Here is a 26,690-nt window from a genome sequence, read left to right as displayed (position 1 = left end):
TGGAATCTTCGGCTAATATTGTTTGGAAATCGGTGGATTTCAGCCCGATTCGGATCATCTCTTTCCTCATAACCCTAAACCTTCCATCGCCGCCGCCGGCCACCGTGGGCCTCCACCGCCGCCCCCTAGCCCCTATATAAGGACCTCCGAGACCTCCTCCGTCCGCCGCCACCCTCGCCTTATCTTCTCGCCGCTCGTAGCACCCTAGCCACTAGAGCCCGTGCGCCGCCGTCGCCGCCGCGAGTCCAGCCATATGCTGCCGCCGCTCCGGTCATCGTCGTCACTCGGGAAGGCCGCCGTCGGGATCGCCAAGTCGTCGCCGTCCTCGTCCCGTCCTCTGTTTCCACCGAAGACCGCCGGGGCATTGCCGTCATCGTCGACCCGAACGCCTCCACCGCTTCGACCTCGCCGCCGTTGCCATCCGTTGCCGTCCGTCGTCGTCCGAGCCCTCGGTGAGTTCGCCGCGTCGCCGTCTATGTGTAGATGCCCTCCGTTTGCGGCGCTGCACCGTCGTTCGCCGGCGAGCGCGAGGTGCTGAGCCGCCGCCGGTGATGACGTCATCGTCGACGTCAGCGCCGCGTCATCCGTAGACCGCGGTGGATCGAATCGATCTCAGCCGTTTATTCCGTAGACCGTTCCCGTGCACCAAGTCCACCGTGAACCCGAGCCCGCTGACACAATAAATCCTTTTTCCTTTTCAAAAATGATTCTTTATTGCTCATAATTCAATTAAAATCTATATAAATGATTTAATCCGGTTTAATCTTTAAAAATTCATAACTAATTCATCTTAGCTCAGATTTAGTTGGTTCAAGTCTTTAAATTTTTCTAAAATTGAGATCTACATGTTAAAAATGTCCACATGTGCTGTTTATGATTGTTTATGTACTGTTTTAGTGATTTTGCTCTTTTATGCTTAGATTCCGACGTTCCCGGAGAGACCGATTTTGTAGGAGAAGATTTTGAAGAGTTCCAAGGCCAGCAAGGCAAGTCACACAGATCCCAAACAACCCTTTGAGCATGTTGATCCCGTTTAAAGCTATTGTTTCTATTCAACTATTGCATTTATTCTTGAATGTCATTGGGTGGGAATAACCTATTGCCTTTGCTATAGCCTTTTGATTATTGATTACCTATTCTTTGTCACCTGTTTAATAATTTGATTTGCTAGAACATTATATGGTTTTAGCTAAAGTAATTAGGATGCTTAGCCATGCTTAGAGACACTAGCTCATATGAATGGATAACTAATGATTCACTATTACTTAATGATGGATAATGATAGCTCATGATGGTTAATCATGATAGGTTGATTAATTAAGATGCCAACTAAAATATGGTAATGGTGGGTTGTGAGCACATGGTTTTGATGGTCGTGCTCATAACAATTAAGGAACGGTTCACGATTTTCGGTTGTGAAACATTAACCCTGCCAACCACAAGCCAGCGTGGGCAACGGCTTTACCTTTTGTATACTGTGGTTCATTGTAGAGCACCAGACTGTGAAGTGGCAGAGATAAGCCCACGGGGGTCGCTGGGGAGTCTATGCCTTGTTTATAAGGGGGGTGATTATGATCCAGGAATGGTGCACTGCTTTGAATTATGTTATGCAGAGGGTATTGTCACAATCTCTATTCGGGTACTTGTTAAGTATCGCGACGCATGGTTGACGTGATGTTGAGGTTGTGTCTTGTGGGTACAGTGGTACACCTCTGGCCAGAGTAAACTATTCGAATAGCCATGCCCGCGGTTATGGGCGGGTCGAACAATGTCTTTCGTGATTAGTCTCATACCTCTCACCCTAATAAATGATGCTGTAATTGGTAATAACTTGTTTAACTCCTGGTTTGGAATGGTATATTCCTGGTTTGGAGATAGAACTGTGCAGCCGGGAATGGTTGTTTAGAATGGTGGGCCTATGCAACGGGTATGTTGTATAGCATTGGATTAATATTGTTTAATTAAATACTTTACTGTTTTATTAAATTCTAAAGTATTTATTAAATGCCATTTATGCAAATGAGACTATATTGTGCCTTCCTTTCTTATCCCCTGCACTTGCATATTTGCTGCGTGGTTTGTTGAGTATGTCATATACTCACCTTGCAATCATTCATCAGAGGAGGAGTTCTATAGTGATGCTGAAGGTGTGGAGGATTAGGCGTAGCCCTGGTCAAGCTGCTTGTGGAATGGAGTCGCCTACGCTGTTTATTTTATTTTCCGCTGCTTAGAACTTTATTGTTTGAGAGGAACTATCTACCTCTGTAATGACTTTATATTCGCTTATTAATTAGAGTAATAATTGCACTCTATTATCAATTTGTTATTGTGTGCCTCGGGTGATTCCTGGACGAGGGTTTACACACATGTAAGCGTTTGGAATTTTGGATAGAAATTCTGGGCGTGACAACTGACAAGCTGCATTTGCTGACAAACCAAAATATCGTGGCTTATGTCCATATAATACTTCAAATGGAGTAGTTCCCAAGGCTGAATGGAAGGAAGTATTATACCAATACTCTGCTAGAGCCAGCCATCGACTCCACTGAGAAGGACAAGCATGCACAAAGCAGCGAAGGAAAGTCTCAAGACATTGATTCACTCGCTCCGTCTGTCCATCAGTTTGAGGATAGTAAGAAGAACTCAACCGGAGTTGTGTACTAGCCAATTTGAATAGAGTAGTCCACAGGGTGCTTGTGAAGATCCTATCACGGTCAGAAATGAGTGACTGAGGTAATCCATGCAATTTATGAATAAACTGCATATAAGCTTCGGCCACGTCCATAGCTGTGAAAGGGTGAGAAAGAGGAACAAAATGGCTATACTTGGAAAACTTGTCGACTACCACCAGGATACAATTGAAGGTAGCTGACTTTGGTAAGCCCTCAATAAAATCCAAAGAAACAACTTGCCAAGCATGTTCAGGTACAGGCAGTGGTTGCAACATTCCTAGATACTTGACATGTTCTGATTTGGCTTGTTGACAAACAGAACAAGCAGTAACAAACTGCATAACTGTAGTGCGCAAGTGAGGCCAAGCAAATAGTTGTTTCACCCTTTGATAAGTGACATGAATGCCTGAATGACCCCCAACTGGTGCAGTATGCAAGTTAGCCAAAATCTTTTGTTGAAGTAAAGTATTGTTACCTATCCACATCCTGTTCTTGAAATATAGCACTCCTTTAAGAGTAAAGTTTGGAACCGCAGCTGCACTGATGCAAAGAGTCTGAACTTTACTTAAAGCATCAGGGTCAAAATCATAACCAGCAATGACTTCCTGAATCCAATCTGGAACAACTGAAGAAACAGCTACAAGTTCAAGAACAGAATGAGGTGGATGTAGATGATTTTATAACGCAAACCAAGCAATTTTGTTAAAGCCTTATGCTGCCATGGGGTGGTAAGCCGTTGATCATCCAGAAAAGATAAACTCCTATGATCTGTACGAATGAAAAACTCAGCATGTTGCAAATAAGGATGCCAATGTTCCACTGCCAGCATGATTGCTAAACTCTCCTTTTCATAGGTAGATAATCCTTGATGTCGAGTACCCAAAGCTCTACTTAAGAAGGCAATTGGGTGATTCTTTTGCATCGAAACAGCCCTAATTCCCTTGTTAGAAGCATCAGTTTCAACCACAAAAGGTTCATTGAAATCAGGCATAGCTAAGACAGGAGCAGTGATTAAAGCTTGTTTAAGAGCCTGAAAAGCTTGTTCAGTTTCTGCAGTCCACACATAGAGCTGCCCTTTTCGTAGTAAATTGGTCAAAGGTTTACTTAACAAGCCATAATGTCTGACAAACTTGCGGTAATATCCAGTCAGACTCAGGAAACCCCTTTAACAACTTTACTGATGTTGGAATTGGTCAGTCCTTGACAACCTGAACCTTCTCTTCATCAGTTGATACTCCATTAGGGCTAACAATATGACCCAAGTAGGCTAATCTCTGTTGAGCAAAGGAACATTTGCTCTTTTTCACCTTAAGTTGATGTTTAGTAAGAATTTGCAAGACAGCCTGAAGATGTTTAACATGATCACCAAGAGTCTTACTGTAAATCAAGATATCATCCACAAACACCAGAAAAAACTTGCGCAACAAAGGAGATAGGACATTGTTCATACAGCCTTGAAAAGTTGCTAGAGCACTAGTAAGACCAAACGGCATAACCCTGAATTCAAAATGACCATGATGGGTTTTAAATGCCGTCTTATGTTCATCAGCTCTTAAATCCAGCTTAGTAAACCAATGAGCCCCTGACAATTCGTCAAGCAACTCATTAATAATCGGAAGAGGGTATTTATTTTTAACCGTGATGGCATTCAAATGTGTAATCAACACAAAAACGCAAGGTACCATCCTTTTTCTTGACTAACAACATTGGGGATGAAAATGGACTGGAACTCGGCTGAATGATACCCTTGGTTAACATCTCCTTGACTTGCATTTCATTCTCATCCTTTTGAGCAGGTGTATAACGGTAGGGGCGCACATTGACTGGAGTAGCTCCTGGCATGAGTGGAATTGTATGATCAAAAACCCTGAACGGTGGTAATCCAGAAGGTTCTTCAAACACCTGTGCAAACTCTGCTAGCACTTGTTGAATTTCCACTGGAATTTGCTCCTTGTCTGAAGATTCTGATAGTGTGCACAACTGAATCAGGTGAGAGATGGCCTGTCTATCCTTCAACTCCAAAAACTGTTGAGAAGAGAGTTGAGAACACTGTTCAGTTTCTGACAAAATACCCTGTAATGTATTGGATTCCTTTCTCCAGGAAGCTGTCAAGAGCTTGTTAACCCAATCAACCTGCATAGGACTATGAGCCATCAACCAATCCATGCCTAAAATTATGTCATAGCTTCCCAGATTTAACACCTTTAAGTCAGTATAAAACACCCATCCTTGAGTCATCCATTCACACCTTAGTACTGAAGAAAGACAAGTAAGTATGGAACCATTTGCTACTTTCACTTGTACAGGTGGTTCAAGAGTTACAACGCCTTGCAAGGTTTGAGCAATCTTAGAGGTAATAAAGCTAGTTGTACTACCTGAATCAACCAATATGAGCACTTCTTTACCCTGAACATAGCCCAACATTCTCATACAGCCCACTGTTTCAAAGCCTTTGTATAGCTTGAACTGAAATTGACATCAATCCAGGAATGTCCAGACCGTCATTTCCTTTGAAAATATCCGGATCAGAGAGCAAATCAGATTGCAAAACTGTGAGCAATTCTTTAACTGCATGCAGTTGTATAGTGTTTGCACACTTATGTGTTGGAGACCACTTCACTGCACATATGTAACATAACACCTGAGCTCTACGCTGAGCCTTCAGTGTAGAAATTTTATCATTACTGTTACCAGTCTCGGTATTGTGAAGAAACTTACGATCCTCTGATCGATTCAAAACACCAGAGCCACTTCCACGATTTGGAGGCGAGGGTAATGGTAATGCTCCCTTGAATGCAACATTTGGCCGAATCTGCAAATTTCCACCATCACTTTTCTTCAGATTTGGAACTGACCCTGTCGTTGCCTCGGAAATCACTTCTTCCTGCAACATTGCTACTGCCAAAGCATTCTCCAAATCTTTAGGACGTTGCAGCAGCACTGTATTCCTGATTTCTCGACACAGTCCCTCAGTAAAACGATGTGTTAGATATCGCATATTCAGAAGAGGATCATATGTCAGCAATTGATTCATTAATTCATCAAATCTCTCATAATACTCCCAAACTATTCCTGTCTGCTTAATACTATCCATCTGCCTAATGAGAGTTTCATGTTGGTCCCTATCAAATTTGTGTGACACAGCAATACAAAAATTCTCCCACACAGGAAATCTAACATGAGCCTTAGAAGATCGTAACCAGGAAGCTGCCCTACCCGAAAAATAAATTGTGGCTATTCTAATCCACAACCCTGGAAAAGTATTATTCACATCAAAATGATGTTCACATCTCATTTTCCAATCCTCTGGGTCTGTTCCATCAAACTTAGGGAAATCTAACTTAGGAACCCTGTGATTATACTGACGCCCAAACTGATCCCCATCATATTCCCCACCCCCAAACTCAAATTGATCAAAATTTTTCAGAGATGTGGAAGGAGATTCATACGCACCCTTGACCGCAGTCGGGCCTAGGGTTGTGTTCATCCCCAGTACCCTTCCCCGGTGTTCATGAGCATGCAGTCAGCCACCGGCCACTTTGCTTCCACCTTCCGCCGTGGCAGCTTGAGATGAAGTTGGCGGCGTAGGCAGCGGCGGCGCCTTCCTTTCCTCGTCCATCAACGGAACTCGAGGGGAAGACATCACCGGAGAAGCCTGCTTCATTTTGCCGACGAGATCCAGTTGCTGACGAAGATCGCCGACTTCCTCATGTAGCTCCTGAACTGCTGCTTCTACTTGAGGTCTCCAACTGCTTACTCCGTGATCTAGCTTGACGAGCGCTGCTTGAGTTTCGCCTTGAGCACGATTCAGCGTCACCAAGGACTCCTGGATCTCCATCAACACCTTGCCGAAATCAATGTTCTGCTCCTCCATCGCTTCGACTTGAAGTTGCAAACGGGAAGTATATCGTGGCTTCTCCAGGATCGAAATTGCTCTGGATACCAAATTGTCACGGTCTCGAATTCATAGGAGAGATTCGGTCGAGTAGAGAAGGAAAGAGATTGAGAGAGATGGCTTGAGGAAGAAGAAGAAGGAGAAGAACAGAACAGAATTGAACAGGAGAGAGATGGAATTGAATTTGAGTTTGTTCGATTACATGATTTGATCCCCTTCCTCTCAATCCTGCCGGCTTATATAGCATCGCACTACACAGCCTCTCTCACTCACTGACAGTGGCCCAGCCAATTACTATTTGGTCCACACACTTGCAGGGAAATGGGAGTTGGGCTGCTTCTCCCGTCTAGGCCGATTCATAGGCTGGGTCACTGGCTTCTGCTTTGAACTCCCTGCTACAGATGTTGCTGCCGTGACAGTTTCCCATCAACAAAGTGTGATGGAATTAATATCTAGTGCTACCAGTATCATGTTCATCTCCGGCATGGTCCTTCGCTTCAGCTGGATTTTGACATCGTGAGAATAACCGGGTTTGTTGTTTCAATACATATTTGTTAGATTGATCTTTAATCACACATATTGATCTTCGTCATATTTTTGTTTGACACGCATATATCGACGGCAATTGAGATCAAGCTAGCTGCCTCCTGGGATGCCGAGTCCTTCAACAACGCTTCGTGCATTACAGGGACAACATGGATGCATCTGATCTGACGTCCAAGCCTCTATGAGATCAATATAGAGATCAATTAACATGCATGATTTCTCTAATCAGACTGTAAGGCATATATCTTTTTTATTACTAATAAATTGACCATCCTGGTATTTTTTGTGTTTGCATATATCGGACGGATTGAGGTCAAGCCATGCCGTGCCAGCCGATGGCACGCACGGGAACGGAGATCACCAGCACCTTTGTTTATCAAATGCTGTGGTGACAGCCGATGACATTAATCAAGCTGCAGGCTCCGCCTACCATACCGTGTATTGGATTTATCCAAACATGTTGTCTTTATCGCCATGGCTGATAATGACATATTCTACACTGCCAGCTGCCTCATCTTCCGTCGACAAGCCTCTTCGCCTTCACGGCTGGCATATTGCGCCGCTGCTGATGGACATCATCGTCTTCACTGACCGGCCGCCTCGTCCACTGTCAACTAGTGTCCTCGCCTACACGGTTGGTTGGTCACACCACCGTTGTTGGGCATCTACACCTTCATCGCTGGCCGCCGTCATCACTGCCGACCGGTTTCTTCGCCTCCACGGTTGGTGTAATCCGCTGCCGTTGTTGATGGCGACCATGTCTTCACTTCCGGCGGCTGCCATCGCCGCCGACTGGTGTTTTTATTGGGATTGATGGACGACTTTCTCCACACATCGGCTACATCTGCTATTACCGGGGGAACACTAAAAAGCTAAGTCACCATTTATTTTTCTTCTTTATTTGATATTTTTTTCCGCTGCCTCACTACACCAATTGGTTCTCCATTGATTAGTGAGTCGAGGGCTACGGATGTTATATCATATTTTTCAACAATTTTTCATAATATTTATCTTGATTGCTTGCGAAATGATCCAAGTAAAAATAAAGTAACTATCGAGTTATGGAGTTCTATCTTCCTATGCTTTCCGTTTGGTTTGTCTATGGATAGTTGCCTTTGGGCCGATTCCTAGCACCCGGGGACTCGTTGGATAGACCGAGTAACGCAAGGTGCTAAGTATTACTTGGAAGAAATCAAAAGCATAGAGATAAGATAATTTATTTTCTGCTCTTAACAATTGCAAAAGTACCCGGGTAGTAAATTCTGATCCATGAAACTCAGTTCCATTAATGACGAACTCATGTCACTCATATGCATGTTTGGGAAGTGCATTGGCCGACTGCCGGTGCTTGGGGACTATGACTAGTCGGGCAGAGTGTTTAAACGTAAAGAGTCATCTTCTCAGGGAAATCAAAATTGACAAGAGGAGATATACATATTTATAAACATCTTAAAATACTTGAACTTTCATCAAGTACTGTATTTACATCAGATACTACCCATCCTATATGTTTGTTTATTCTGCAGGATCTAGATATACATATGCATAATAGGGATTCATGGCTTTAAGCTTATCCCCTACGCTTTAGGAATGGATCAGTCATAACATAACCGCCGGCTTGCCTCCGTCGCCGCCGACTAGTGTTTTCGCCTATACGGTTGGATGGTCACACCACCGTTGTTGGGCGACTACATCTTTACCGACCAGCTGCCTTCGTTACCGCCGACTGGTGTTTCCGCCTATACGGTTGGATGGTCACACCACCGTTGTTGGGCGTCTACATCTTCACCGACCGGCTGCCTTCGCCGCCGCCGACCGGTGTTTCCGCCTATACAATTAGATGGCCACACCACCGTTGATGGGCATCTTCATCATCACCGCCGGCTTGCCTCCGTCGCCGCCGACTGGTGTTTTCGCCTATATGGTTGGATGGTCACACCACCGTTGTTGGGCATCTACATCTTCACCGACCGGCTGCCTTCGCCGCCGCCGACTGGTGTTTCCGCCTATACGGTTGGTTGGTCACACTACCGTTGATGGGCATCTTCATCATCACCACCAGCTTGCCTCCGTCACCGCCAACTAGTGTTTTCGCCTATACGGTTGGATGGTCACACCACCGTTGTTGGGCGTCTACATCTTCACCGATCGGCTGCCTTCGCCGCCGCCGACGTGTGTTTCTTCCTATATGGTTGGTTGGTCATACTACCGTTGATGGCCATCTTCATCATCACTGCCGGCTTGCCTCCGTCGCCGCCGACTGGTGTTTCCACCTATACGGTTGGTTCGTCACACCACCATTGATGGGCATCTTCAACATCACTATCGGCTTGCCTCCGTCGCTGCAAACTGGTGTCTTTGCCTACATGGTTGGTTGGTCATACCACCATTATTGGGCGTCATCGTCTTCACTTCTGGTCATATTGTCTACCGCCGACTGATTATCTCGCCACCATGGCTGCACAACTCCGTCGTCACTGCTGGACACCTTTATCTTCACTAATACCTATCTTTTATGATGCCGACTAGTTTCTTCGCCTCCATGGTTGCGCGTCTTCATCATCATTTATTGGAGTTATCATCTTCTCCACCAAACGTCTTCGTCTTCACCGCCGGCTTGCCTTCGTCGCCGCTGACTGGTGTTTTCCCCTACATGGCTTGATGGTCACACAGTCGTCGATGGTCATCATTGTATTCACCACCAGCTTTCCTTCGCCGTCGTCCAAGGTGTCTTCACTTTCACGACTGGCTTCAAGGAAGTTTTCGTTTTCATCATCATTCTACTTCTTCCATCGCTGACTGGTTTCATCACCACTACGGTCGCCTCGTCAATTGCCGAATGATTATCCCACCGCCATGGCTGCACAACTCTGTTGTCACTGTTGGGCGTCTTCGTCTTCAATGTTGACCGCCTTGTCCTACGCCGACTAGTTTCCTCGCATCCAAGGCTACGTGCCATCTTCACCGTTAATTAGCGTTGTCATCTTCTCCACCAGTCATCTCGTTCGCCGTCAACTGATTTTTTGTCTTCACTATTATGCGTCTTCGCACCGGTTTGCTTTTGTTGCCGCCGACTCATCTTCACGTCATCACGGCTATGCAACTTTACCACCATGGTGGAGCGACTACATCTTCATTGTCTTCTGCACCGGCAAACTCTATTGCCTCTACTTCGCAAGATTTGCTACTTCACCAACCACGACGTCTACAAGAGCCTCGACATCTCGGCATGCATCACGAAATATGATGCCGTGTTATTTTACTACAACAAGTGGTGCTTCTACAATTTTTAAGAATTCTACTCAGACATCTTCAACACGTATCTTCAATTAAGCAATGACCACTCGACAACAAGAAGCTTCAGTTCTAGAGTCGGGGCTACACAAATACAAGACTCAAAATTCGACAGATGTTATGTCAACATGAAGCAATCAATTAACAAGCCAATGAGTCAATATCTTCGTCTTCACTTCCGAGCAAGCTTTCTACTTCATCAACTCCAATTATTTCTCCGGCAATTTTGGCTTCTCCATCGCCGCCACAATCTACTCCAAAATTTTCAAGTATCAAGTTTGAGATTTTATCTACATGTCCGGGAGTTTGGAGTTATCAACCAATTAACACAGATTCAACGAGTTGGACAACATCATCTACTTTTCTCCAAGTGAAGCATCTACAACAGACACCAAGTTCTACAGTCATCTTCATAAATCAAGAGGCGTTGCATCAATCTACAATACGCACACGCTAGCGTCAAGGAAACTACTCGAGCTTTGATATTATCACCAGCACCTCTACTTCATCACCAGCACCTCTACTTCATCGGCCCTGACGTCTTCGCCTTCGGTTGCTTCTATCATCGCCGACTTCTTATTTCGTCTTCACGGTTGGCCTGCTATGCAACTACCGATGGGAGACCTTATCGTTATCATTGACTACTACACTACTTGATTGGATCAACAATACCATTATCTTCATCAACATCCTACCATGCCTCTTGGGCTATACCTACTCTGTTGCCGTTGATGCGCAACTTCGTCATCATAGCCGGCTATCTCTATTGCCGCCAATTGTCATTATCGCCGATTGCATTTGCCGTCACCGATTGTTTTCTTCTTTTGCATGATTGATGGACTTCGCCATTGCCATTGATGAGCGTCCACGTCTTCACCACCGGCTTGCCTCCGCCGCCACCCATGATGTCTTCGTTTTCACGGCTTGCTTATTATGCCTCTACTGATGGACGTCTTCGTCTTCTTCACCGGGCACCTCGTCTGTTATCGACTTATTATTTCGCTGCCATAGCTGCACAACTCTGTCGCCGTTGCTGGGCGCCTTTGTCTTCACTATTGGCTAACTTGTCTGCCGCCGACTGGTTTCTTCGCCTCCATGGCTATGTGACTTCGTCACCTTTGATTGGTGTCATTGTCTTTAGCACCATCAACATCTCCGCCGGCTTTGATGGGTGATATCATCCTCATGTTGGTCATTTCGTCTACATGCCAACTGTGTCAGCTACCATCAATGGACATTTGTGACTACAACAAAAGGATAAGCTACATGCATAGGGGCTTCCTAGCTCAAACACAAGGATCATATTTTTAGTTCGGACTTATTCTGGTTACATTCAACATGGATTCATGGTCATGCTCAACGATTGGACTATTCATTATTTCCCACGAGGGCCATCAACTGAGTACTTGCGCCAGTCGGGATTCAATTATCACATCTATTTTGGTATTCTCCATGAGGGATAATTACTCAGATCAGAACCCACTCAGATGAGATATGCATGATCTACATCACCCAGGATATTTATCACTTGGGATCATATTAATTGGTGTGTTCTATACGTCATATTTTAAGGGCACCGGTAGACATACTTTAGGTCTAGGCCTAATATGTCTACAACCCATATTTTCAGGTGTGGCATGTCACGTTCTTTTAGGGACTTAGGCATTTTTTGCTTAGGCAAAAGTGCGCGTGATCAAGTGCCCAATACCTTAAAATCCTTTTATACCGCTGTTACTCAACTATTTAGGAGTTGGTAGAATGCATTTTAAAAGGTATCAAATAGTGAGGCTTTATATCGCTATCCCGCTGACTTTTTTATATAAGTCATGGCGCTGTTTGGGTTTATAAAGCAATTGATTGGTACAGTATCGTTGCTTTTTTGCCACGTAAGTGTGCATTTCTTATTAACCAATATTATGGCTTAGGCTGATTATATATTCCAGTCATTTTCTAGGCTGTTGGTAAATCCTTTATGAGTTTATTTACTCGGATTTCATACCACATATGCCATATATTTTTGGGTGTGGTGCAACCATGTGTCTTTTAGAGACTTAAGCACATCTGTTAAAGCAATGTGTGCATGGTGTGTGCCCAATACTTTAGAAATTTCTTTATTCACAGCATATAAGCTTCTTTATAGCTATTTTATTTTCAATGATGTAGTCAACTTTAGGTTGCGCGCATCATATTTTACAAAGCAGTTGGTATATCACTCGGATCATGTTATTTATTCCTTGACTATGCTTGGTTTGTTCAAGTAACCACGTAGTCGGGGCTACACCTATTAGGTACATCTAGTCGATGCACCTAAATTTTCATTTAATTATTTTTCAGCCCTCCACAGTCTTCTGATTTGGTAAAAGTACTCAGGAGACAATGGCGAAGATGATTGAAACACTCGGCTTTGGAGTAATCTAGTTCGAGAGAAGATTATCTTTTCGACTGTGAAGGTCTCAAGGGCTACTGTGGAGATTATAGGTACCCCATACCCACACGACATGGTAATCCGACTAGTTATAGGGGATAACTTATATCTATGGAATATGTAACAGATCATGACTTGGGTATTACGTTTCCTTGTATATTATGGAACGGCCTAAAGTCTTGGTTTGATAATATTGTAAAGTAGATTTAGGAAACCGATATCGGATTGGTTAAGGTTTCTATCTTGTAATCATGCCCCCCCCCCCATCCTATATAAGGTGACACACAATCAGATCGTCAGATCTATAAGACACCCAGTGGATTCAAATCCCCAAATAGGAGTACGGTATTACCTCTCATTGAGAGGGCCTGAACCTATCTAAATCCTTTGTCTCCGCATCCATCCACTTTTAGGTCTCGTGCGCTATTCCCTTTATATTGCTAAAATATTGTTTCCACAATCGTCATTGCCTCTGACGATCGAGTTACCTACAAGGATGTCAATATGACGGAATTCATAGTCACACTACTATGAAAATGTCTCTCCAGCTACATCGCTCACTTTCCAATTATGCCTCCTTTGTCAAGCGATGGCACATTATATGGTGTCGCTTTTTGAGGTCTTTGCTTGTATTATCATCTTAGGCTGAGTTTGGAAGTGAGGGTTGGTAACCACTACTACAAAACGCATTTTTGCGGGCGGTTGGATTGATTATCCCGTGCGGTCGCTCGGCCCGCCTGCAGCTCCTCGTCTGGGAAATTGTTATTTTCGCGTGCGGGCGGGCCGACCACACGGGATAATCGATTATCCCATGCGGTGCAATAAGGCCGACCGCATGGGATAATCTATTATCCCGTGCGGTCAAATTATACCGACCGCACGGGATAATAGGTTATCCCCCACGGCTAGCATGTGCTAGGGCGACCGTACGGGATAATTCGTGCCATCGCCCTAGCACATGCTAGCCGTCTATGATAACCTATTATCCCGTGCAGTCGGTATAATTTGACCGCACGGGAGAATATATGGAAAATTAGCCAAAAATTGACCGAGCTTAGTTACAAACATCAAATTAAATCAAATTACATAGAATGTATAGTGTTTGTAATGTTACAAGTATCCCCGCGACAAATAAACCTTTTAGTCCACAGCATGTTCCCTCTCCCACTCCCTTAGGTTCTTGAATTTGGGGTGCGTAGCAAGTTCGCTATGAGGATCATGGAACTGTCACGACCGGAATTAACCCAACGGGCGTTCCTTTCGTGCGTGTATTATTCCTTGTCCCAGGAGGCAAGGTACACCAAGAGTTGATACAATTCAGAGTTTAACAAGCGGAAGCGTAAATAGATAATTTATTACATGGGCGACGAAGGCCCAGCACACACAAAGACAAACGAGAAACAGCGGAAGACTAGGGCGACGACCACAGGCGCTTGACGGCAGGCACGAGCTGCGGCCCGGTAGTCGAGATGTCGTGGCACAGGGCCGGTGTCCTGCTGCTAGGGGCTCAGTCCTGCCTGCCTGTCCAGGGGGTTCCGGCCGTAGGTGGGATTGGGTCGGTACTCTTGTCTATGGCTAGGATGGGTTGGAAACTATGTCACGTCTTCCGTCTGTATACCGTGGTGGTATGTGGCACGTGGTTGCACGTGAGGAAGATGTGTCTTGTGGGTAAAGATGTACACCTCTGATCAGAGTATAATCTATTCGAATAGCCGCGCCCTCGGTTATGGGCAAGCCGAGCAATGTACCCAAGTTAGTGTTTTAATTCTTAAAACATGCTTAACAACTAAAATGTGGAATGGTTGGCCTGGGTTGGCTTGGGACGAGCTGGGACCCAGGGTCGGGTTGCCGGTTTGGTCTGAATCATCGTAGGCCTGGGGTTAAGGCAGGTTCGTGTGGGTTCACGGCCTTGATAAATAATATTGCATAGTTCTAGAATCGTGTTTACAAAATAGCTTTGAGCAACTAAGCATCTTTAAATGCTGTTTACTGCAACCCTAACCCTTTATATTATAACTCCCTTGTACTCCCTTGCATATATTATGCACTTGTGGGTGTGTCTTGTTGAGTACGGTGGTTGTACTGAGTCTTGCTCAATTTTTCCCAACCCAGAAGAGGAGCCCCTGGATGATGAAGGCTTTGGTGTCTAGCTCGTGCCTGCCGTCAAGCGCCTGTTGTCGTCGCCCTAGTCTTCCGCTGTTTCTCGTTTGTCTTTGTGTGTGCTGGGCCTTCGTCGCCCATGTAATAAATTATCTATTTACGCTTCCGCTTGTTAAACTCTGAATTGTATGAACTCTTGGTGTACCTTGCCTCCTGGGACAAGGAATAATACACGCACGAAAGGAACGCCCGTTGGGTTAATTCCGGTCGTGACAAGTTGGTATCAGAGCCCCCTTGACCCTAGGACGAGCCGTAGATCCCAAGCCTTAGCAATATTATCAAAAATAAAAATCCTTTGCTATTTGTGAAAACTCTCTAGTCTCTCTCTGTCCTGCTGCTTCATTTATCGCCAAAATCTGACTTTTAAATGTTGCTTTTCTTTTTGTTTTTGTTTGTAGATGGCCGGCAGCGTCAGTCGTCGTGGTCTGGACATGACTGGTTTCGTCTTGGAGCTGCGGGGTATGTGCGTTGTCCTGGGGTATCCGCATGGAGTGGACTACCAGGGCAGGCCGCTTCCGGAGCAGGAGGGTGACGATGCAGAGCCCCACGCTTCTTGGGAGGTTACTGCAGTGATCCTCACTGGCTCACCCGAGCGGACTTCGTTGGCAGTCACCGCGGGTGGAGATTCTTTCTCCGCCGCTTGCCAGAGCGCCGCTCTCCTCGCCATCGGCACTCTTCACCAGCGCTACCCGGACGAGCTGCAGCACTCGCCCTACCGCTACCACCCTCGTCGCGGAGGAGCCCGCGACTACGCCACCTTCCGGGATGCTAGCTCGGAGGATGACGCTACCATCATGCACCTGGCGCGCATGGTGGAGGCGTACGACGCGGCTCGTATCGACTTCCATCAGATGGTGCGCCGTGGGATGGTCGAGAACAACCTGAAGATCCTGGAGCTGCGTCAGGAGAATCTGCAGCTGAAGAAGGACCTAGACGCAGTGGAGGCGCAGCTGCATCAGCTCAAGATCGCCCAGGGAGAGGTCTGTCGCCCCAAGCGTCGCCGCGTCTGCCGCAGCCAGAAGATCACCGCCTGCAAGAGCACCTCCAGGCCCGAGCTTGTTCGTCAGTCCCTAGCGTGGACTTGCTTCGTGGAGACCCCTCGTGCCGAGCCCGCGCCCGTGGTTCCTCAGGAGGGGGAAGCCTCCAGCGTCGGTAGCACGGAGGATGCGCTGTTGCTCACCTTCCGTCCTGGCCCGTCGCAGCGGTAGACGAGCAGTTAGTAGGCTTGCGCGTGTGTTCTTTCTCGTTTGTCTTCTTGTTGGGGTCTTGTGGGGCATGGTTATGCCGGTGTGTGGCATAACTGTGTCGAAGCCTGTCTTTATTTTATTTGCTTAAGCAACTTGAACTTTAATGAACCAATTTAATAGCAGTAATAAATTCAAGAGTTATGGTAGTCGTGGATGGTTAGCTTTAATTGTCAGCTCTCTCTGTTTGCTGGTTCTGTGTGGGGTTTTCAGATGGTGACGACCAGGAGAAATGCTGCCACCAGTGATGGCAACCAACTTGAAGGCAGCAACCACAACAACCATGGCAGCCCACCTCCACCTCCTCCACCGCCTCCACCACCACCACCAGACACCAACGCCATTCTCACCCAAATCCTCACCCAGCAGGCCAACATGATGGCTGCTTTCCTCCACCACATCCAAAATCCGCCACAACATAATGCTCCACCACCACCCCCACAACACTCTAAACTCGCCGAGTTCCTACGCATCCGTCCACCTACCTTCTCTAGCTCCAACAACCCCGTGGATGTGTTGGATTGGTTGCATGCCGTGGGGAAAAAGCTAGACACTGTGCAGTGCAGCGATGAGGAGAAAGTCGTCTTCGCCGCCCACCAACTGCAGGGACCCGCATCTCTATGGTGGGATCATTTCCAGGCTACGCAGCCAGAGGGGCAGCCTATTACTTGGGCCCGCTTCACCGCCGCCTTCCGGAGGACCCATGTGCCCGCCGGAGTCATGGCCCTTAAGAAAAGGGAGTTCCGAGAGTTGAAGCAAGGCAACCGCTCCGTGATGGAGTATTTGCATGAGTTTAACAACTTGGCCCGGTACGCCCCGGAGGATGTGCGGGAAGATGAGGAGAAGCAAGAGAAGTTCTTGGCAGGAATGGACCCGGAGCTGTCTGTCCGTCTAGTCTCCGGTGACTATCCGGATTTCCAACGTCTGGTGGACAAAAGCATCCGCTTGGAAGCCAAGCACAAGGAACTGGAGTCGCACAAGCGTCGCTTGGCGAATTTCCGCAACCAACAGGGTGCTAACCAAAGGATCCGCTACACCAATCCCTATCCAGGGGGATCTTCCTCGCAGCAGCAGCAACCTCGCTCCGCGCCTCGACCTCAATTCGTGGTGCGCGTCCCACAGCCGCAGCAACAGCAGAGCCAGCAAGGGACCCATGCGCCCCGTCCTCCTACGCCAGCCGCGCAGTCTGGTCAAGGCCGCAGGGACGTTCAAGGTCCGCAGCGTCTGTGCTTCAACTGCTTCGAGCCCGGGCACTTTGCGGATAAATGCCCGAAGTCGAGGCGCCAGCAAGGCCAAGCGCCTCCCTGCTCCAACAACGGTGGTAAGGATGTCATTCGGGGTCGTGTGAACCACGTGACGGCCGAGGACGTGCTGACAACTCCAGACGTCATCGTTGGTACGTTCCTCATCCATTCCATCCCTGCTACCATTTTGTTCGACTCTGGAGCTTCCCACTCGTTTATATCTGTGCCATTCGTGGGGAGAAATCAGTTGGGGGTAGAAAGGCTTAGGAACCCTCTACTCATCACCACCCCTGGAGGGGTTATGACAGCAAAGTATTATAGTCCTGCCGTCCCTATAGAAATTCAGGGGATTCCTTTTCCCTCGGATCTGATTCTTCTAGACACCAAGAACTTGGATGTGATCCTTGGGATGAATTGGTTGGCTCAATTCCAAGGAGTAGTGGATTGTGCAAGACGCACTGTCACTCTGTACCGAGGGCCGGAACAACCGGTTGTTTTCTTTGCACCTCCAACCTCTGTCAGTAGTTCAGAACTTCATCAGATAGGACTGTCAGAAATCCCCATTGTCAGAGAGTTCGGAGACGTGTTTCCGGAAGAACTACCCGGTATGCCGCCCAAGCGAGAGATTGAGTTCCGGATAGATCTTGCTCCAGGAACCACTCCTCTGTACAAGCGACCCTACCGTATGGCAGCAAATGAACTGGCCGAAGTTAAGAAACAGTTGGAAGAGTTGAAAGAAAAGGGGTATATACATCCGAGAACTTCCCCCTGGGGTGCTCCTGTGATTTTTGTGGAGAAGAAAGACAAGACGAAGAGGATGTGCGTTGACTACAGAGCTCTCAATGAAGTCACCATCAAAAACAAGTACCCTCTTCCCCGGATCGATGATCTGTTCGATCAGCTTAAAGGTGCCACGGTATTCTCCAAGATTGATCTTCGTTCTGGATATCACCAGTTGCGCATCCGTGAAGAAGATATTCCGAAGACCGCATTCACCACGCGATACGGACTGTATGAATTCACGGTGATGTCGTTCGGTTTAACCAATGCTCCTGCCTTCTTCATGAACTTAATGAACAAAGTGTTCATGGAATACTTGGATAAGTTTGTTGTGGTTTTCATTGATGACATTCTGGTATACTCACAATCAGAGGAAGACCATCAGCACCATCTCCGTCTGGTGTTGGGAAAGTTGCGGGAACATCAATTGTACGCCAAACTTAGCAAGTGTGAGTTCTGGTTGTCCGAAGTCAAATTCTTAGGGCACGTGATATCCGCTAAAGGAGTTGCTGTGGATCCCGAAACAGTGACCGCCGTCACCGATTGGAAGCAACCCAAGACAGTCACTCAAATTCGCAGTTTCTTAGGTTTGGCAGGATACTACCGGAGGTTCATCGAGAACTTCTCCAAAATCGCTCGACCCATGACACAGTTGTTGAAGAAAGAGGAGAAATTTGTGTGGAGCCCGCAATGCGAGAAGGCGTTCAAAACTCTCAAAGAAAAGCTGGTTTCCTCACTAGTGTTAATCTTGCCGGATACTCGCAAGGACTTCATGGTGTATTGTGACGCTTCGCGCCAAGGATTGGGGTGCGTGCTCATGCAGGACGGTCATGTGGTGGCCTATGCCTCACGCTAGCTACGGCCTCATGAAGGCAACTACCCTACCCATGATTTGGAGTTACCCGCGGTGGTTCATGCTCTAAAAATCTGGCGGCACTATCTCATTGGGAATCGCTGTGAAATATATACTGATCATAAGAGTTTGAAATACATCTTCACCCAGTCGGATCTGAATCTTCGGCAGAGGAGATGGTTAGAACTCATCAAGGATTATGATGTGGGAATTCACTATCATCCTGGTAAGGCCAACGTGGTCGCCGACGCTCTAAGTCGAAAAAGCCATTGCAACACTCTTAACGTCCGTGGCATTCCACCCGAACTTAATCAACAGATGGAAGCCCTGAATCTAAGCATAGTGGGTCGCGGATTCTTGGCTGCGTTGGAAGCCAAGCCCACCTTGCTCGATCAAATCCGCGAGGCTCAGAAGAACGATCCGGACATGCATGGACTCCTCAAGAATATGAAACAAGGTAAAGCCGCTGGTTTCACAGAGGATGAACACGGAACCCTATGGAACGGAAATCGGGTATGCGTTCCAGATAACAGAGAACTTAAACAGCTGATACTTCAGGAAGCTCACGAAAGTCCTTATTCCATCCACCCTGGCAGTACGAAGATGTACTTAGACTTGAAGGAGAAATACTGGTGGGTTAGTATGAAGCGGGAAATTGCAGAGTTCGTGGCCCTTTGTGATGTGTGCCAGCGTGTCAAGGCAGAGCACCAACGACCGGCCGGACTTCTCCAACCTCTCCAAGTACCAGAATGGAAATGGAATGAAATTGGGATGGATTTCATCACCGGACTTCCAAAAACCCAAGGTGGATATGATTCTATATGGGTAGTTGTGGATCGATTAACCAAGGTAGCTCGATTTATTCATGTGAAGACCACCTATGGAGGGAACAAACTAGCCGAGCTCTACTTCGCTAGGATCGTGAGTCTCCATGGCGTTCCTAAGAAAATTGTATCCGATAGGGGAAGCCAATTCACCTCTCACTTTTGGAAGAAGCTCCAAGAAGAGCTGGGTACCCGATTAAATTTCAGCACCGCGTATCACCCGCAGACAGATGGACAGACCGAGCGTCTAAATCAGATCCTAGAAGATATGCTTCGCGCATGTGTCCTAGATTTCGGGAATACCTGGGATAAGAGTCTCCCCTATGCCGAGTTCTCCTACAATAACAGCTACCAAGCCAGCATACAAATGGCACCTTATGAAGCGTTGTATGGGCGCAAATGCCGGACACCGCTATTGTGGGACCAAGTTGGGGAAAGCCAAGTGTTCGGGACCGATATCCTGAGAGAAGCTGAAGCTAAAGTCAGAACCATTCGGGATAATCTAAAGGTGGCCCAGTCTCGGCAGAAGAGTTATGCAGACAACCGACGCCGTGACCTGGAATTCGCAGTGGATGACTTTGTGTATCTTCGGGTCACGCCCTTGCGAGGTGTACACAGGTTTCAGACAAAGGGGAAGCTCGCACCTCGGTTTGTGGGTCCTTTCCGTATCATTGCTCGGCGCGGAGAAGTCGCTTACCAGTTGGAGCTGCCCGCCTCCTTGGGCAACGTGCATGATGTGTTCCATGTGTCGCAACTCAAGAAATGTCTTCGAGTGCCATCCGAGCAGGCCGACTCAGAGCAAATTGAAGTTCGCGAAGACTTGACCTACGTGGAGAGGCCAGTGAAAATCCTGGACACCATGGAGCGAAAGACCAGGAACCGGGTAATCCGTTTTTGCAAGGTCCAATGGAGCAACCACGCCGAGGAAGAAGCTACTTGGGAGCGTGAAGACGAGCTGAAGGCAGCCCATCCCGATCTCTTCGTCAGTTCTTCCGAATCTCGGGGTCGAGATTCCGTTTAAGGGGGGGTAGGTTTGTCGCGTCCCAAAATGACTCTAAAATACATCCTCGAAATTATGCCTAGAATAATTAAAATCCTTGTGAAAGCCTCCCACAATTAAGATGTGCAAAGTTAAAAGTCAAATAAGACTTGGAGGATTTTTGTATATTTCCTAAAAGCCTAAAATGCGTAAATAAATTTTAGTGGAATTTTCAGAGCACAAATAATAATTATTAAGAAATAAACAAAGTTAAAATGATTTTATAAAAAGAAAAATCCTAAAAAGTCTTTTCCCCCCCTCCCCCTCTTGGGCCGGCTCGGCCCATCTCCTTCCCTCTCTCTCCTCCACCCCGCGGCCCATTCGGCCTCCTCCCCGCGCGCGCGCCGCTGACGGGTGGGCCCGTCCGCCACCCTCGCTGACGGGTGGGGCCCACCCGTCATCCCCTTCCTCCCGCCGCTCCCGCCGCCTCGCCCGTGCCCTAGCGCCGCCGCCGCCGCAAATCCCGCCGCTCCCGTCTGCCCCGCGTGCAATCAAGAGGGGGGAAATATTCCCCGTGATTCCCTCCCTCTTTCCCCCCATTTTTTCCCTCCCTCTCTCCCTCGGATTCGTTCGGAATCTTTCCCACTAAACCTCGCCGGCGCATCAGTGGCGGCCGGATCTTCCGCGCCCGTTTCCCCCTCATCCGGCCGCCCTCTCTCACTCCCAACCCTATATAAACACTCCCCGTGCCTCCCTCCACCGTTTCCGCCACTCGCCGCTCTCTCTCTCCGCCGGAATCGAGCTCGCGCCATCGCTCTCTCTCTCCGCCGTCACCGCCGAGCTCCAGTCCGCCGCCGTCGTCGCCCCGGACCTTCTCCCGCTTCGGCGCCGCCTCCTTCGGTTTCGCCGCAACCTCGCCGACCTCGTCCACCCCTCCGTTTCGCCCGCCGACCGCCGGAACGCCGCCGTCCCCGTCTACCCGAGCCGCGCCGCCACCTTCCTCCGCTCCGGTCGCCGTTCCCGTCGTCGCCGTCGACCCGGGGTGAGCTGTGGACCGCCGATTCGTTTCCCCCTTCCCTCCCCTCTCTCGGGCGCCGCTCCGCCGCGCCGGTGGTCGCCGGCGGCGACCATCGGGGCGCGGGTGCGCCCCCTCCCGTCGGCTGTGCCGGCGTGGCCGCCTTCGGGCGCGCCCCGCGGCTGCCATGTGGGGCCCGGCCGTCAGCCGCCCGCGCCCTCGGGTGCGGCTGACGCGTGGGACCCACGGCGCCGGCCGGTGTGAGCCGGGTGCACCCGGTCCACCGTAGACCGTGAGGCTGCCGCGTGGGCCCCACTCCCATGGACCCGGTCCGCGCGCCCCTCCCCTCGGCTGACGCAATAAATCCAAATTTTAAATTAAAATTTAAATGAAGAAATTTGCAAATATTCATTTAAAGAGCATATAACCTTCAAATGGCCATAACTTGGCCATTTGAACTCGGAATTGGACCGTTCAAGTCTCTAATTTTTCCTTAAGAAGTCAAGAACCCATTTTTGTGCTTTGTTTCTGCTTGTTATATGGAGTTTATTAGAGTAAAAGCCTTTTCTTTTCCGTTGGTCGTATAGACGCTGCAGCTTCGGAAGATCCGCTCTTCGTGGAGGTTGAAGCCGACGTTTGGGAAAGCGAGCAAGGCAAGTCACATCATCTTTGAACATATTGAATCCCAGTTTATAAAATTATGTTGATTTAAATTATTGCATTATCGCTTTATTTAAATTCCCGCGTTATCACTGTTTTATTTAGCCATGCCTATTTACCTTTGTTATGACCTTATTATTGTTATTGTTATTATTTCCTTGTTCACCCTAGATTAAACAAAACCCCAACTAGTGGACACTCTACTCATGGTACCACTAGTATGATGTTAGGTAGATGCTTCGCTAATTAATTAGGTAACATTAGGCGGTTTTACAACTCTAGACTTTGGGATATTCATATCACCTGGACACTTTGGAATTGTTGGAGTATTGTGGAATTGGATTCACACCGCCCCCTCTATTCAAAATCCCCAAAATGGTTTTAGGCTGGGCTCGGGGTGCATGGTTTTGATAGTAGCACCTCGGCCATATAAGGACCGGTCTTCGGGCCTCTGTTGCAAAGCACTACCGTACTTCCACATGTCTAGTGGGTAAGGCTTAGTTTGTGGCTCAGTCTGGTTATAAACAAAAGTATACGGATGGAGATGGACGAAGTCGGGGGTCGATGGACATCTCCAGGGCAAATGAAGGCTACACGAGCTGCGGCCCAGTAGTCGAGATGTCGTGGCACAGGGCCGGTGTCCTGCTGCTAGGGGCTCAGTCCTGCCTGCCTGTCCCGGGGGTTCCGGCCGTAGGTGGGATTGGGTCGGTACTCTTGTCTATGGCTAGGATGGGTTGGAAACTATGTCACGTCTTCCGTCTGTATACCGTGGTGGTATGTGGCACGTGGTTGCACGTGAGGAAGATGTGTCTTGTGGGTAAAGATGTACACCTCTGATCAGAGTATAATCTATTCGAATAGCCGCGCCCTCGGTTATGGGCAAGCCGAGCAATGTACCCAAGTTAGTGTTTTAATTCTTAAAACCTGCTTAACAACTAAAATGTGGAATGGTTGGCCTGGGTTGGCTTGGGACGAGCTGGGACCCAGGGTCGGGTTGCCGGTTCGATCTGAATCATCGTAGGCCTGGGGTTAAGGCAGGTTCGTGTGGGTTCACGGCCTTGATAAATAATATTGCATAGTTCTAGAATCGTGTTTACAAAATAGCTTTGAGCAACTAAGCATCTTTAAATGCTGTTTACTGCAACCCTAACCCTTTATATTATAACTCCCTTGTACTCCCTTGCATTTATTATGCACTTGTGGGTGTGTCTTGTTGAGTACGGTGGTTGTACTCAGTCTTGCTCAATTTTTCCCAACCTAGAAGAGGAGCCCCTGGATGATGAAGGCTTTGGTGTCTAGCTCGTGCCTGCCGTCAAGTGCCTGTGGTCGTCGCCCTAGTCTTCCGCTGTTTCTCGTTTGTCTTTGTGTGTGCTGGGCCTTCGTCGCCCATGTAATAAATTATCTATTTACGCTTCCGCTTGTTAAACTCTGAATTGTATCAACTCTTGGTGTACCTTGCCTCCTGGGACAAGGAATAATACACGCACGAAAGGAACGCCCGTTGGGTTAATTCCGGTCATGACAGGAACTCTCCTAGATGGTTATAGATGTCGCAACGAATGAACCGGCACAAGTCCGCGCACAAGTTGATAAGCGTTTTCTGATCGAATCGGCTTGCATTATAATGGATGCTCGGGAGCTATGGAAAGTAAAAGACAAATGATTTGTGTTACAATCGACTTAAATGAAATATTTGCAACATCTAAGGAGCAAGATGACTTACATTTGTAAACTCAGTTCTGTATCTCCCGCAGACCATTATTTGCAATATCGAAGGGTCATTCACATAGAAAACCTGAGCAACACACTCAACAAGAAACCACGGATCATCCTTGTGTCCTAGCTTGCTACGATCCACAATCATCAGGCCGTAGTTATCGATGGATACGCCTGTTGTGTCTCTGACCCATTAGCATCGTAGCACTGGGATCGGTATGTTTAGGCCATAGTCAAGCTCCCAAATGTCTTGTATGATCACATAGCAAGACTTCTTCTTACCTGATGCGTCAAACGCCTCCACCCGAACTCCGCTATTCTAAGCTGTGCTTTTCTTGTCCTTGAACATCGTGTAAAACCTATATCCGCCGATGTCGTATCCTTGCCATGAGGTCACAAGGCTAGTTGGGCCATTTGCTAGCCTGCGCAAAGTTTTTCCTCCAGCGATTCACCCAACGGCAGATCTTTCTCCTTCAACCATTCAGGAAATTTCCGTTTCTATTCTTAACATATCCAAATGGCCATTCTTCTAGGGTTGCAGGCTCTTATCTTGTTCATGTGTTCCTGAATGTACGGCTCGACGATGGCGAACTATTGCAAAACGCTGCTATGTGCTTCCGCTACATCTTTGAAGTCCTCATCATAAAACCTTTTCTTTCCTATGATCCCCGTCCCGACTAACCGGCCCTTGTGTAAAGGGGGGTTACACCGATCGATTCGGCGTCCTTCATGTAATCAATGCAGCATTCTACCACCTCCTCAGTTGTGTACCCCTCTATCATTGATACCTCCGGATGAGCTCGGTTACGGACATACCCTTTCAGGACGGACATGTACCTCTCGTACGCTCACATCTGGTGTAGGTACAGGGGACCAATCTCGAAAATTTGAGGTACGATGTGGATAATCAGATGCTCCATCATGTTAAAGTAAGCTGGAGGGAAAAACATCTCAAGCTGGCACGCTGTCTCGATTGCAAATTTTTGGAGGGGTCCTAACTCTTCAGGATCAAAAACCTTCTGTGATACTCGATTGAAAAAGTAGCACAACTTGGTTATCACTAACCGAGTGTGAACTGGCTTGACCGCTCTTATAGCAATCGGCAGGAAGACTGTTAACATCTTGTGACAATCATGAGCATTATACCCAGAGATGGTCAAATCTTTCAAAGATACAAGTTTTCTGACGTTCGCTGAGAAACCAGTCGGGACTTTCACACTATGCAAGCATCTACATAATTTTTTTTTCTCTTCTGGTGTTAGTGAGTAGCAAGCCGGAGGAATATCGATCTTCCCATTTGGCAGCTCTTTTGGGTGAAGCTCATGCCTTATGTCCAAATTGACGAGGTCGGTCCAGGACATCAACCCATCTTTCGTCTTACTCAGGATGTCCAGTAAAGTGCCAATGGTGCTATCAAACACATTCTTCTCAAGGTGCATTACGTCGATGGCATGACGAACCTCCAGGTCTTTCCAGTAATTCAGATACCTGAAAAATATTGAGTGCTTCTTAAAAGGTAAGTTACTTTCCTCTACAGGTGCATCAGTATTTTCCTGATCCGTCCGTTTCTTCCTCTTGATGGGCTTCTTCTTTGGCTTGCCGAACACAACCTTAATATCCTTTGTCAGCTCGAAGACAGAGCCACCAGTTCGTGTTTCCGGAGCTAGATCGTTCTCTACTGTATTGTCGAATAATCTGGCCTTCACATGGCACCTATGCCTCTGAGGTAAGAACCGACGATGACGCATGTACACACCCTTGGTTGACGAGGTGAGGTACTTGTACGACATCTTGTCGATACATATGAGACATCTGAACTTTCCCTTAAACTGGCCCGAGAGCGAAAAGTTTGCCGGTAAGTCGTTGATCGTAACGAATATGATGGCATGCAGAGTAAAATGTTCCCTACGGTACTTGTCCCACATTCATAACCCTTCCTCCCACAGTTCTTGCATGTCCTCCATCAATGGTTCCAGAAACACATCTATGTTAATCCCAGGCTGTCTTGGACCTTGTATAAGGATAGACAAAAGAATATACTTTCGCTTCTGGCAAATCCATGTAGGCAAGTTGTACACGGTTAGCAGCACTGGCCAGGTGCTGTGTGTGCTGCTTAAGTCACCGAACGGGTTCATTCCGTCCGTGCTCAATGCAAACCTTACATTTCTCGGGTCCTTTGCAAATTCCAGGTGTAGTGCTTCAAAGTTTTTCCACAGTCGAGCATCGGCAGGGTGTCGAATCTTACCGTCATTTTTCTTACCCTCCTAGTGCCATCCCATCAACTTGGCATCATCACGGTTGGAATATAGCCGCTTTAGGCGATCTTTCACTGGTAGGTACCACACCACCATCCTAGGAATCTTTTTTTTCTCATCCACCGGTG

At 47.5% G+C, this 26,690-nt stretch overlaps 1 pseudogene; it reads right to left on the bottom strand.

Annotated features, from left to right (window-relative positions):
• Positions 1-3,320: 3,320 nt before the first annotated feature.
• LOC136354522 (uncharacterized) lies at positions 3,321-26,097 on the bottom strand (annotated as a pseudogene).
• Positions 26,098-26,690: the final 593 nt, after the last annotated feature.

This window comes from Oryza sativa, chromosome 12, assembly GCF_034140825.1.
Source record: "Oryza sativa Japonica Group chromosome 12, ASM3414082v1".
Taxonomy (NCBI): Eukaryota; Viridiplantae; Streptophyta; class Magnoliopsida; order Poales; family Poaceae; genus Oryza; species Oryza sativa.
Note: the sequence above shows the minus strand (reverse complement) of the source record. Positions and strands in the feature narration are given on the sequence as shown.